General features: G+C 46.2%; 1 long non-coding RNA gene across 1 annotated transcript in view; it reads left to right on the top strand.

Annotated features, from left to right (window-relative positions):
• The first annotated feature begins 285 nt into the window (after positions 1 to 285).
• Positions 286 to 3,934, top strand: part of LOC107977189 — a 3,801-nt gene continuing 152 nt past the window's right edge. Inside the window, exons 1-3 of the long non-coding RNA XR_003487639.2 lie at positions 286 to 440; positions 641 to 796; positions 2,096 to 3,934. The exon at positions 2,096 to 3,934 is cut by the window's right edge and continues 152 nt beyond it. This is a non-coding gene — a long non-coding RNA (uncharacterized LOC107977189). The remainder of the gene's footprint in view (positions 441 to 640; positions 797 to 2,095) is intronic.

Below are 3,934 nucleotides of genomic sequence, written 5' to 3' on the forward strand. Positions count from 1 at the left end.
GTGGCAGGGTTGGATTCCTGCAAGGAGGCCCTTGGAGACCGTTGTATGATGTTTTGAAGGTAAACTTAAGTTGCAATGGAGACCTCGGGATGTTGGAGAAGCCTGGACTATAGGAGATTTGTAGGGGAACCTGTAGCCACGCCTGCTTAGGGGCTGGCTACAGGTCTGCCTGACCACGCCTGCGAGGGCGTGGTCAGGGTGATGTAGAGTAAGAGTTTAGTTGGCTGAGTTTTGCTTTCAGTTTTCACCCTTTCAGCTTGCATACAGACTGCTGCCTCGCCGGCTGGCTAGGTCACTCTGTAACTAAGGCTTTTGCCTATTAAATACCCTTATATTTCTACTTGGCTCCGTATTGGTAATTTCCCACTATAGAGATTCACCAAGAAGACATGCCGCGGAGCTAGCCCAAGAGAGGGCTATGTGTGCAGGTGGCAGAACTGGTGAGTCAGGGCTACTCAAACCCTGTGGGTCCCAGATGATTTCGTCATGAGTCTTAACTGCTGGACATGAAGCTGCAGGGCTAGCGTTCGCTGTGTTTGCTTTGCTCCCATCATCCTCTGCTCTTTTCCCATTTATGCTTCTGTAATGTTCTGTGCAATTGTATATTGGAAGTAAATAATTGATTTTAATTCTTTTCTAGGGGCTCATAGTTATGAAATTGCCTCAGTGAATGTCTGAAGGGACTGCACTTACATATTTGAACAGCGTTGAGACTGTTAAGAACAACTGGGGCTTTTGAAGTTGGACTGGATGCATTTTGCATTATGAGATGCCCATGAGCTTGTGGGGATAAAAGGTAGAAGTGTATGGCTTTAAAGTGATGTATTTGCGTATCGTATTGACAAGGGGTGGACTTGTAGTTAGCATTGGTTGTCAACTATGGAATTTAGAATTAAATAAGAGACCAACTGCTAGCATGATATGGGGGAGGGGCTTCCAGAATGGGTTAGCTGATGTGGGAGACTGTCCTTGAATATGGAGGCACAATGAGATGGACTGGGGTCCCAGAATGAAAAAAAGGAAAAAGCCGGTGGAACATGAGCATTTTCCCTGTTTTCTGACCTCAGTCAGTGTGGCCAGTCACCCCGAGTTCCTGTTACCCTACTTTCCCTGCTGCGATGAACTGTGCCCTCAAACCAAGCCAAAATAAGCCTTCCTTCTGATCTTCCATCACATGTTACAACCATAGTCTTGGCTAGCCCATCTGTTCTCAGGCAGAAAAGCCGCTGTGAAGGGCATGCTGTGTCCCAAATTGTGGCGCCCTTTTTACAAAGGGTCGATAGCTGTTAATAGAATGGAATTTCGTGTTTACCATCTGTGTGGTCTCTGGTAAGGCACTCACGTGTCTGAGCTCAGTTTTGCCATCCATAAAATCAGCTTCACAACACCAGCACTTAACTCCGCTCTGTGGAGCTGCCATGAAGATGGAGAGGAATAATGTATACAGAGGCCTCAGCATGGTGCCTCGAACAGCTTTCCAGAAGGGCGACACAGTTGTATTTATAAAAAGGGAAAGCAGGAGGAGAACTGGGAGATGTCCGTCTGTTTGGCTGCTGTAACAAAACTCCATAGACCAGTAGCTTATAAACAATAGGGATTTATCTCTGAGTTTTGGAGGCTACAAGTTCATGATCAAAGCACCAGCAGATTTGCTGTCTGGTGAGACTCTGTCCACAGATGAGACTTTTCAGTGTGTTTTTACCCGGCAGGAGGGGAGGCAGCTCTCTGGGGCCTCCCTTGTATGGGTTCTGATCTCCTCCACGGGGGCTCCACCTTCATGCCCTAGTCACTATCTCAAAGCTCAGTCTCCGAACACATCACATGAAGTTTTGTCCCATGAGTTGGGGATTAGGCAGTGGGACTGAAGTGGTAGGCAGATTTTACTTGCTACAGAACCTTAGTGGGGTCTGGCACCACTAGGAGACACCGTCACCTTGCTGAGATCCATGACCAGTTCTACCTGGGAGACTGCTCGAAGAACATGGGGCCAAGGGTTCTATTAATCCTCTGGACAGTGGATGGAAGGGGCTGCTGACCTCCCGCTGGGAGAGTGAAGAGTGACCCAAGACAATCTACTTCCTGTGCTTGTCTGCAGATGCCAAGCTTGGAGACACAGCTTTCTGTTTTCTAAGAAGAGCAAAGATTAAAACGAAGCTGTCTTGGGATCATTCCGAAGCTCCAGAAAACAAAGTGAGCTGGAGGACGCGGACAAAGAGCAGATCACTAAAACAGCTTTCTACAGGAAGCAGAAGCATGCCTTAGGAGACGTCTGCTCTGTGTCCACAAAGATGAGGCAGGAGAACCTGAATTATACAACACAGTGAAAAAGCCACAAAGAAAGCATGAGTTACATGGGGCAGGGTTGGGGGAGCAAATAGCTCTAGAGGTAGAGTTCAGGGTGTCATTCCTCTGGCAGCAGACATCCAAGTATGACAGGTTGGGTGGCCCCTGCAGGCAGTCTGTTCAGCTTAGCACATGCAGGACACAAGCCACTCAGCATGGGTCCTGTCACTCTGCATCCCACTCCTGCCCACTCCTACTGCCCAGGCCTTCCCAGAAGGTTGCCTGGAAAGCAGAGTGCCATGAATTCTGACCTCTCCACTCTTCCATCTTTGCAGGGAAGGCTGCCTTGGAGCCAGCTTCCCATGAAGGCCCCTTCCAGGGTTACATGGGCCTCCTCTAAAGATGTATAGGCAAAGTTTAAAAAACCCCAATACTATAAAAACCAGACAAGACTGAAAAAGGACAACAAATCCACCATATCGGTTTTCATTTGTAATAAAGGCCAGTGTTCCTCCAGGAAATGGACTGACTCCAAGAAAAAGGAGAAATCATTCAAAAATCCAGATTTGGAATCTCAGGAAAATGTCAGAGAAATGTAAGTCTATGAAAGACAATATGTGATGAGAAAAATATTTAAATTGAAAAACATAGTTATCCCCAGTAAAAATGTGCAGAAGTATCAGGGAGAGTATCAGGTGGAGAAACCTGCATGGGCAAACAGTTGGTGGGAATTACTGGGTAGCTGTTACAGCATAGCGCCAAAGGCCTCCCTCAGGGAAGGAAAGTTACAAAGGCATAAAGAGGATGCAGACCAAGTTGAGAACCAACGAGAGACCCAGGACAGACGGCAGTGACAGAGTTGTGGGCTTGAGGCACAGTGCTCAGGGCTGTCAAATGGAACAAAACCAGAAGTGGTAAAAGGACAGGCAGGCACAGCTGGAAAACCCCCAAAGACCCTAAAACAGTTCTTCCTGTCACAGAAAAATATGCCTTGCTGCAGAGGCTTCAGTAGTGACTGCCGAGAGGCTGTGGCTGTCATGTAAGAACACATCACCTTCTCCTGAGGATGTTCTTGATCTTGCTGCAGGAAGGAATATAACGTTTTCAAGTTTCTTTAAAGGAGATGGCACAAACCTGAATAGAATCATAGTAAAAACAGTGATTAAAACATAGAACTCTGAAAGTCTCCAGGATGAAAATGGTGTGGTGTGGACTCTGTTCCCTCCAGCCACAGGCAGACAGAACTGTAGTCAGTGTCCCACCAGGACTTCTGTACAGAACATAAACAAAAGGCTTTAAGGTTTATCTAGACCCATAAAGAAAGTTCTAGAAAAAAACCTGGTTAAATTGTCTGGTAAATTGCTGTAGCTATTAAAGAACCGTTGGTGTGTTTCAATGATCAGGATAGCCTTGAAATGACCTCAGGGAAGGCGGGGCAGAAACACATGCCTTAAAATGTGGATACACATAGGAGATTTCCTAAATAATAAGGGTGACATTAAATCACGTTAGGAAAGGGCTATTACCCAGTAAAATATAGTAGCACAACTCATTATGCATTTGGCAAAACACTGGCCACAAAATTACAGCAGTAATAAACTGTGATCGTTATCAAGTTAATTAAATGCAAGATAGAAAGCCACAGAGCATT

Source organism: Cricetulus griseus, chromosome 8, assembly GCF_003668045.3.
Source record: "Cricetulus griseus strain 17A/GY chromosome 8, alternate assembly CriGri-PICRH-1.0, whole genome shotgun sequence".
NCBI classification, from domain to species: Eukaryota; Metazoa; Chordata; class Mammalia; order Rodentia; family Cricetidae; genus Cricetulus; species Cricetulus griseus.